Here is an 11,186-nt window from a genome sequence, read left to right as displayed (position 1 = left end):
GGTTCCCTACGGACCCGGTCCGTCCACCATCTCCCAGGATATCTAGTCAGGCTGTCCACACTTTCCACTTATCAATTCACATAACCTTTTTGCCTTTTTCCTTAATCTCAATCATCCAATCACACTTGCATTGGTCCCTGCGATAAAACAACCCTAGGGAACTCGCTGGGCCAAAAAATCACGAAAAATCGAGACTTATCGACGGCAGTGCTTTCGGGTACGGCGGCTCCTCCGGCGTGAGTCGTGTTTTGATGTTTGGCTCCGATCAACCTGTAGAGAAAAGAACGGTGATCACAGTGGTATAAAATTTGCATCGAACGGAGGCCAGGAAGGGCCTCATCGGAGGCAAAAACAAAGGGGGGTCGCGGCGGCGCCGCTGGGCATCGGCTGGGTTTTCCGGCCGTTTGGCTGGTGGTTTGGCTCCGGTTTGGCCATAAGCGGACTCAGCATCGAAAAACGAGCTAGGGAGAGGAAATTTACCTCGATCGGCGGTTGAAAACTTCCCCGGTGCGGCGGCGGGTGGCGACGGCCGGCTCCTCCGGCGTTTGGTTCTTCTTCTCCGGCAAGGCACTGGCGGCTAGGGTTTTGTGGTCAGGTGTGGGTGGGGTTATTTATACCATTTGCCTTTTAATCTCAACCGTCTATCAAGATTAAATCTGGACCGTTCGATCGCGATTTAATTGGGATTAAATCTGGGTCATCCATCGCGATGCAATCTGGGTCGTCCCGTGCCTGATTGAATCTGGGCCGTCCGTACGCGTGAATCTAGACCGTCCGTGCACACGTTTGATCTGGGCCGTCCGTGTGCGCGGGAACGGATCTGGGCCGTCCGATCGCGCGCACGCGGATCGCCCACGTGGCCTGTCCCCTTGTCAGCGTTTCCTTGCCACGCGGCATGTCCTGGTTGGCTGGAGCTGCTGATCAGGCCGCTGACGTGGCGCAACTTTTCTAAATTGCGTTTTGACCCCCGGTTTCTGATTTTCTTTTCAAAAACACTCTCATAATCCAAAGTTTCATCCCTTTTTCCCAAAATCAATTTCAATTAAATTCAAATAATATTTTTACTAAATTTTATCATTATTATTATTTTTATTTTCATTAAATTAAATTAAATTAAATTAAATCAAATTAAATTAATTAAAAATCTAAAAAATTCAAAAAAAAAATAATAATAATAAGAATAAAAATTAAAATACTTGGGTGTTACATTTTAAATAAATCTTTTTACGTAATTGCTGTCAATTAGTTCTATTGAAGCTCAGCAAATTTTTGAAAATAAAATTTTTAGAAAAATCAGATAGATACAAACGGTGTAAGTATTTTATTTGACATTAAAAAAAAGCTCGCAAAAAATCCAAAGTAGAGAATTTCTCTGATTTTGAAGAAAGAGAAAAAAAAAATATGGTGAGATGGAAAAAAAAAAAAGGTAATCTCATAGATATTTTATTGCTGTGATATACTTAATTAATTATTTTCCATTCCATCAATATCCCTAAACTGATGCTGTTTGTTTTGATTTGGGAGATTTACAAGTACATGATTGTAATCTATTTTATTAGGAAAAAAATATAAAAATTTTAATATAAATAACAAAAATTACACAGTAAAATAAAATACAGAAATTAACTGTTTTAATAATATTAATTAAAATTTTTCATGATTTAAAATTATAATAAAAAATATATATAGAGTAAAAGATTTATAAATAATTTAAAAAGTCTAAAAAATTAGAGAAATTGAAGTGATTTATTTTTAAATTCTTTTGGAGTTAGAATACTGTGATTCTTATAGATTTTTATCATATTGTGCTCTATAACTTTAAGAATGATGCTTCAAATATCATAAAACTAATGAAGTTTGGATATTGGCATGATTTTATTTTTATACTTCAAACAAATTTTGATATTGTTGATTTAAATGGTAGACGAATTTAATTTTAGAAGTCAATGATAAAAGAGTGAGAAGTACAACAATAATTGTATTTTTGGAACATTCAGCAATTTTTATCATTTTCTCAAGTCTAATAATTTTTTTCTTATTTTTTCTTAATTTTTTAAATAGTGATTGTGATTGGAGTAATTCTTGAATGTATGTATGAATATTATATAATTTAGTTTTCTTAATTTGATTGCTATGGTGTATTTGGAGTAATGCTAAAAATTTTAATATAAATAATAAAAATTATACAGTATAAATAAAATGCAGAAATAAACTTTTGTTGATTTTTATTTTATTCTAAATTAAGATTCAAATTGAATTTTATTCCCCTGACGGGACTTGTAATTTTTTAGTATAATATAATAATTATACTCTTTAATTAAAATAAAATTCCTTTATTAATAGATTTTGTATTTATAATGAGTTGAAGTTGTTTCCATTAATTTTTTAATATTTGTTAATAATTTTAATAATAATAACTTAACTTCATAAAATAATTTATTAACTGTAATATTAAATAATTATTAAATAAAATTGAGAAAATTATTTTTAAACGTTAAAAATTATGAGAGAATAAATGGCAGTTATGGCTGTCGCTCGCCAAACTTTTTCTTATGGGCTTATCTGTAGCCTAGATTGGTGAGGGAAAGTGAGATGGACGGTTAGGATGGAATGGGTGGAATAGCTGGGATGTGAGTTTGGGATAGGTATAAAAAGGGGGTGTCGGGCAGAGAGAGGGGAGGATGAGAAAAAAGAAAAGAAATGGGAAAATAGAGAGTGCAGGAGTGAAAGAGGGAGACGATTACGAGAGAGGCAATAATCGGAGGTGAGTGTGGAAGGAGAACTGCTCAAAAGTTCGGGAAGGAGGTGAAGTCACAGCAGCTTTGGGAGATAGAGGAGGGAAATTTTAAACTAATTTAGGGCAAACCTGTTTAGATTGTGCGTATAGGTTAATGGAGATGCTCCTCGTCAAGGAGATGGAAGTTGACGGGCGGTGTTAGCTGAGGAAATGCGAAAGGGGTCGAGTTTTGAGGGAAGAGAGGGAGTAAGCAGTAGAGAGGGGTGTACGTGTGGGCAGTCGGTTATGTGGGGGAGAAGAGTGAACGAGAGATGTCGTTAGGACGGGAACAGAGCTTGTGGATGATGAGTTATGTGTAACCGAGAGGTTAGGTCACTGTGAGAGTGGGATGCATTGTTGTATAGGTATAAGTATAGGCAGCAGTGATCGGTGTTAAGTGTAGGTGCAGTTGTGTGTATGTAGGGCTACTTGCCGAGGGCGACTCCTTCTGTTGTGCAGGGATGGTGATTCATGGGTTGTATGTGTGAATCTATAGGTGGAGTGGGGTTTACGTGATACAGTGGGTAAGTTGGGTACTCTGTGGCTGTGTATGTACAGGTACTTAGGTGTGGGAGGCCTCTTGGTCGGTGTTGGGGGATTCTAGTATACTGGTGTGGAAATCAGTGGCACGCTGTGTGTGCGTGTGTATGAGTTGTGTGTGTGTAAGGCCTTTGGCCGATGCTTGCAAATATGGATGTGTCAATATGATGCATAGTGACATGTATGTATGGTTACTCAGTGGTCGATGGGGCATTCCCCTAGTCAGGTGTGTGGGAAGCCGTGTGGTCAACATTGGTGGAGTTTGGTGGGCCATTCAGTGGTCGTTGCCGCTGAAATAGCGGTGTGTATTTGACGTTATGGTGCGGTAGTGCATGGGGCATATAACGACCGATATGAGATTGTGTTTGTTGTTGGGGCAGGGCCCCGGGATGTAGTGAGAGTGTGCATGTGTGGTCTTGGTGGGCCAGTGCGTGATGAGAGGTATGATAGGGATAAGGTTGATTGAGAGGGTGTATGGGTGTGGCATAAGGACTATTGGAATGGTGTCGAGTTGGTAAGGTGCTGTGGTCAAAAGGGGCAGAGTGTGGGCCGTAACGTGGGTTTCTGATATCCAAATTAGGTGATTCAAAAGCCTAAGCTTATCTACACATTTAGACCTACAACTTTCATGAAGAAACCCAGTCCAAATTTGGATTTTATCATATGGATAATTTGCTCTTAATTTTCAGAATAAATTCTGACTCAGATACATTAGATCAAGTTGTCTTTATTTATTGTATTTAGACTTTTGCTTTTTTTTATTAAATAAAATATTTACTTAGTAATATGAAGAGTTATGACTCTTAAAAGTCTTGAAACTTATCTTGGAGGGTTGTTCCATCTATAAATAAGTAGTATTCTCTTTTGTAAAGACACACAAGTTGATATATAAATTTGCTTAATGCAAGGTTTCTTAAGAGATGTTTTTCTCTTGTTCTGATTTTTGTTTGAGTCAAGGTTCCTATGAGCAAACCTAATTACTTAGTGAGTAGTCTATTTCAAAGTTCTCTTCAAGGGTCAAATTTGGGTTGCGGATTTATTCCAAAGTTCTTTTTCACGAATTGAATTGGGTCAAAAACTTGGTAAATCTGATTTAGCTTTCCAAGGGGTTGTTTCCAAGCATAAAGATATTGGGTCGTGGGTTTAATATACCCTTGGTTTGTATCAGAAGCTTGGCAAAGCGAACATTGTAAACCATCTTTCCTCACTCTCTGAAATGCCTCAAACAGAAGACTCAGCTGCATTTGTTTTTTTCTCAAATGACTAGTCCAGAGAACCAGTCTCATTGACTAAAAACTCTTTAGACCTTGAAGATGAACACTTCCCAACATCAGACATGGAGATTGACTAAAAACTCTTTAGACCTTGAAGATGAACACTTCCCAAAATCAAGCATGGAGATTGTCTTGAGCAATGCATAACCAATTACTCCCATAACACAAGTGACGACCAATGATGATTTTGCTACAAGGAATATAACACATAATGTTTTGCTGATTGAATCCTAAAAAACATTTTCTCCATCCATAAATTATAGGGTCCTCTTTTTATGGATACGAAAAAAGCATTCACACTCTATTCATAGACTTGGAGAAATGTGTCTCGAAAAAAAAAATGTGAATTGATGATTGAACCGAGTACAAAGAGAAAATAGATAGGGGAGCCTACGAAGGCTTCAATCTTCAATCAACTATGACAACAAAAGAGGAAAGAATAAGAGAAGTGATAAGGAAATAAAAAACAACAATATTACACTATAATGATTGATAAAATATTATCTTGGAATGTTTGGGACATAAATGAATAAAAAAAATGATCGGTCATCAAGGGTTGTCTCTGTAGATGGAATCCTTCTATCATTTGCCTACAGGAAACCAAAATGGAAAGTATTAACGAGAAGCATGTCAGAAGTCTATGGAGCTTTACTGGCATTGGCTGGAAATTTGTGCCAGTAAGGGGTGCCACGGGTGGCATCCTATTGATGTGGAGGAAAGACAAAGTTTAATGCAAAAACTTTTTCATGTGTGAGATCACTCTTGCTTGCTTATTCTCTAATTTATTTAATGAGGATACATGATATTTTGTTTGTGCATATTACAGAGGTAACCTAGCCGAGAGAAACACTATGGCTGAGGAACTTTTGCACCTTAAGAACTCATGGAGTAATAAATGCATTATTGGTGGTGACTTCAACATGGTACTTAGGAGATATGAAAGATTGGTTCAAGTTCAAATGATTCTGATATAGAAGAATTTCACTCTCTGATTAACAGTATGGATATTAACGACATTCTCCGCAAGAGTTGACATGATACTTGCTGAAAACACACCCAAACTAAAGGAGTGTAAGGAGCAAGCAAGTATAGATGAGCTTCCGAAAAATGGGAGAAAACAATTGCGAAGTAACAATTGTAACGCCCGGAAAATATGGAAAAAAAAAAATTGATTATTTTATTTTAAATATTTTAATTAGGTTTAAAAAAAAGGCCACGTCAGCAGCCACGTCAGCAGACCCAGTCAGCAGTCCTGGCCAACCAGGACCTGCCACGTGGCAAAACCACGTCGACCGGGGACGGGCCACGTTGGCAATCCGCGTACGCGCGATCAGACGGCCCAGATCAAGCGTGCGCACGGACGGCCCAGATGCAATCGCACGGACGGCCCAGATTCAATCAAAAACGGACGGTCCAGATTAAATCAAAATGGACGGCTGAGATCAAAAGGCAAAATGGTATAAATAGAACCCCCACACCTGACCACAAAATCCCTAGCCACCTGCCCTCACCGGAGAAGACGAACCAGACGTCGGCCGCAGCCACCTGCCGCCGCACCGGGGAGATTTTCGACCGCCGATCGAGGTAAATTTCATACCCCCGACTCGTTTTTCCATGCTGATTTTTCCTGTGGCCAAATCGGAGCCAAAATCCCGGCCAAACGGCCGAAACCCAGCGGCGCCACCGCGCCCCTCCTCGGTTTTTGCCTCCGATGAGGCCCTTCCCGGCCTCCGTTTGATGCAATTTTTATATCACCTTGATCACCATTCTTTTCTCTACAGGTTGATCGGAGCCGAATCACCAAAACACGAACCTCACCGGAGAGCCGCCACACCCGAGAGCACCGCCGCCGGTAAGCTTCGGTTTTCTGTAATTTTTTTGCCCCCCGAGGGCCCTAGGGTTGTTTTATCACAAGGACCGATGCAAGTGTGGCCGAAAACAGCCAAACCGAGGCGAATCGCCGCCGCAATCGGCTGCGCAGTCGCCGGAGCACGGCGGAGCCGCCGTGCCGGAATTGCGATATTGGCCAAAAAGGGGCCCTGGGCCTAATTTGAGATTTTTTGGAACACATGCAGGTACCAGTAGTGCATTTCAGTTCCCCGAAAAAAATTCAGGGAAAATTTGGGACAGTCTGTAGGCGCACTGTGAAGCCGTGTTCGGACCCCGAAACGAGTAAGGACCCCTCACCCTATTTCCTATCACGGTATTAAAGTTCAATAATGATAAAACGGTATTTCTTGAATCAACGAATGTGTGAAATTTCTTAAGGTCGCTAATGGAGCCCGAGTCTAGTGTGTTTGTCGGTTAACTGTTATTTGGCCTATTTTACAGTTTTAAAAGCAGTATGAGGTTTGATGTTTTCATTTCATAGTTTCGTGTGTATATTTTACTGTTTTATTGATTATGGATTGAATGACTGGGATATTGATGTTGTATGTTGTCTGTTTGGCATAAATTACTGTTTTGCTTGTTTGTATGTGAATTGATGATGCTGACTGAGGAAAAAGAGAATGAAAGATTATGTAAATTGCTAATTGTATAATGTGGTCAGTCTGACTAGATATCCTGGGAGATGGTGGACGGACCGGGTCCGTAGGGAACCCTACCGGGATGGTGGTCTCCCATACCGAACGGGGTATGGAGATCTTATGTGTTTTGGCGCCTATACCGAACGGGGTATGGGGACGGCCCCTTTCACCCTCATACCGGACGGGGTAATGGGGTTTATAGTTTTGGTGCCCATACCGTACGGGGTATGGGGACGGCCCTGGAATCTGATTTCAAGTGTTAAGGGTTAACGGGTATCGAGACCCCTATGGATCCCCATGGATACTAGTGGGCTGGTAAATGAAGAAAATATGTTGTGTAATGATTGAATTACAAAAGGCGTGATAAGTATTATGTTATACAGTTTATATATGATTTCATGATGATGATAATGTTATTGCTTTCGTATACTGTTTTATGAATTTCACCGAGGTAAGTGGATGGTGAAGGATTTATTATTGATAAAAGAATTTGTTGTAAATTATGCTCCATTGGTCTTTGTGTTTTCTACCCAGCTTTACCTCTGTGACGGTGAGATATCGTGACGTCTTTACTGGGCTAGTGTAGCTCATTCCTTATTTAATCATTTCAGATCAGGAAGACATTGTTCCCGAGCCCGTTCCGCAGGAGGACGACGAAGGGGACGCCTAAAGACTCCATAGTCATATTCGTAGCTTTTACTTTCGAGTTTCTCCTTTAGGTAGTTTGATCTTTTATATTTTGTGAGCACGTTTTTGGTTTTAGTGTAAGGGATGTTAATCGAATTTTTAACTTCGTTTCCGCATTTAATATTTTTAATACCCATTTCATTTTAAATTTCTGGGGCCGTTACAACAATACTCCAAGTTACTCTATTCCCGACCAAGTTTCAAACATTGAGACCAAATCTATTAAACAAAGTTCCTGACTTAGAAAGAAATGATACCAGAAGGTGCTAGAAACCCGAAGGATAATAGACCTTATTGTTAAGGAACGACACGGCCCGAAAATCACGACCCAAGAAGAAAGCCCACATGTAGTCTGGTTTTGGATACCCATGGGGTACACATGTTGTAATGCACGTCCAGGATACTTAGCCCACACATCCACCAGTGTTCCTCGGTCATGTGGTGAAGCAGTTAAGATGACCTTATACTTCGCAGAAAAATTGGAGACTAACAACTTTCTCGACGTAGAGATCTGGAGGCCCACACGCAAGCAAGGAGGCCCACACGTTCGCTGGACTGTGGCCCAGCCCGCAGGGCCCACGAACATGCACGTGTGCCCACACGGATCACGCACACAAGCACCCAAGAGTGCCCATACATGTGGCCCTCTAGGCCCACGCGGAACCAATTGCGCGCGTGCAAGCCTAAGGGCTGAACGCTCGCACCTTGCACGGACAGGCCTGCGAACAGCTGAAATGGCTCAAGCTTAGCCCGTGACTCTCATGGGCCTTCTCCCACACAACTCGCATAACCCACGCGGACTGCCTGGCTCGGCCCATCCAGGTAGCTCAAACTAGTCGACCCCTTTTTTTTTCTTTTTAAATTATTTAATATTTATTTATTTCATTATTAAAATCTTTTAAAAGGACCCACTTTTCAAATTACCACATGTTTTAAAATTAATTTCCACGTGTTTAAAATGGATTTCACATGAAATAAATATGAGTCTATTTTAATTATTATTTTAATGTAAGTCTATCCTTTAGGATTATTTAATTAATTAATTTAGAATAAAATAATTATTTTATTATGTAATTATCATATATTAAGATAAAATTTTATCTATGATATTTTTTATTAATTATCTTAAAATTTTGTACTTATCTAGATTGTATGGGAAAGACAATAAATAGGTCTTTGCCCCTAGTATGTAACCTCAACATTTGAGAATAAAATTTGAGAGGATTCTTAAGAGTGTCGACTTTTCTTCTTTTAGTATTTTTGCTAAAGTTAGTTTCTTGAAGTTCTTTGGGAAACAGGAGTCTTTAGAAGTCTTGTTGAGCCAAGAAGTGGGGATCAACTTATCGGTAAGTCCGTGGTGTTTTTTATTTCTTTGTTTATTTTTTTTAGTCTTTGTATAACGGCCTTGAAAATTTAAAAAGAAAATGCATATAATAATTTGAATACGGAAGTGAAATAAAGGTTAAGGTTAACATCTCTTACACGATAACTCAAAAGTACTAACAAACATCACTGAATAAATTCTCTGAAAGAAATACAAAAAAAATAAAAAAATAATAAAGAAAACTATAGAGTATCTAGCATCTACTCGTAGCCTTCTTGCGGATTGGGTTCGGGAACCGGGTCCTCGTGATCTGAAATAGTTAAATAAGGGGTGAGCTACACTAACCCAGCAAGGACATCACACTATATCGCCGTCACAGAAGTAAAGGTAAGTAGAAAATCAAAACAACCAATGGAGCAGTAGATTTAAACCACTACATTTATTTAAAATAAAATCATTTACTCTTTTTCTTACTATTGGAGAATTTATGGAAACAATTTATAGAAGCAATAATATCATATAAATCATAATTTCATGCAAAATCAGTAACATAAAACATATCATAAATTTGTATTCATTAACAATAATTAATCATCACCATTTCTCGTTTCACCAGCCTACTATTATCCATGGAGATCCATAAGGGTGTTCCCGTTACATATGAACCATTTTTCTTAACAATCTTAATTCCAAGGCCCTCCCCATACCCCGTCCGGTATGAGCGCCAAGATATTAAAGCTCAATACTCCGTCCGGTATGAGGGTGAAGCTGGCTGTCCCCATACCCCGTCCAGTATGAGCACTAAATGACCAAGTCTTCATACCCCGTCCGGTATGAGACAACGTTCACAGTAGGGTTCCCTATGAACCCGGTTCGTCCACCATCTCCTAGGATATCTAGTGAGGCTGTCACATTGTCTGTTTATTCGATCACATCCCTTTCCTGTTTATCCTTAATCTCCGTTACCAAATTAGACACCATTACATAAACAATGAACATGTACCCAGTAATACAATCATGTCTTAAATTCCAAAATCACACAGTGGTCAAGTAATACAGTAATACATGCATTTAAAACCATAAAATAGATAAACTAGATATCATCATGTATTTAAACTGTAAAATAAATCAACATAAATAAATGAAAAACAATATCCGATTTCGGGCTCCATTAGCAATCTGTAATTAATTATGCATATTAATCTAACTTGTACAAAGGACTGTATTATTATTTATTCAAACTTCACATCTATGATAGGAAATAGGGTGAGGGGTCCTTACTTGATTTGATACCGAAAACTAGATGGTTACTGCGCCTACGGGCGGTCCCTAAGTTCCCTGAATTTTCTTTCGGGAACTGAAACGCACTTATGGCACCTACAAGTGCCCCAAATAAATCCAAAAATCAGACCCATGGCCTACTCGGCCAATTTCAGAATTCCAGCACGGCGGCTCCGCCGTGCTCCAGTGACGGAGCTGCCGCATGCGGCGGTGATCTGCCTCGGGTTGGCCATTTTCAGCCATTTTTGGTCGAATTCAGCCGAACTTACACCAGTTCCTACGAAAAAACACACTTAGGGCCCTCGGTGGGCTGAAAAAACGTAGAAAATCGAAACTCACAGGCGGTAGGGCTCTCTGGTGCGACGGCTTCTCTGGCTCACATTGCGGTTGGGTGTTTGGCTTCGGTCAACCTGTAGAGAAGGAAATGGTGGTCACAACGGTAGAAAAATCATATCTAACGGGAATCAGGAAAGGCCTCATCGGAGGCATTTTTCGAAACACCCCACGGCGACGCTGCTGAGCTTCGGCGGTGTTTTTCGGCCAATTAGCCGGTTCTTTTACTCCGATTTGGCCATGGGTAGGTTTAAAATTGAATTTCGTACAAGAGGGGAAATTTTTTACCTCGTTTAACAGTTAAAAATTGCTTCGGTACGGCGACAGGTGGCGGTAATCGGCTCCCCAATTGCTGGGCTATCTTCTCCGGCGAGGGCTCTGGCGACTAAGGTTAGGGTTTGGGTGCTGATGGGGTTATTTATACCCATCCGCTTTTGATTTGG

The sequence above is a fragment of the Carica papaya genome, chromosome 9 (genome assembly GCF_054855325.1).
Source record: "Carica papaya isolate Zhongbai chromosome 9, ASM5485532v1, whole genome shotgun sequence".
Lineage (NCBI taxonomy): Eukaryota > Viridiplantae > Streptophyta > Magnoliopsida > Brassicales > Caricaceae > Carica > Carica papaya.
This window is presented reverse-complemented; position numbering follows the sequence as displayed.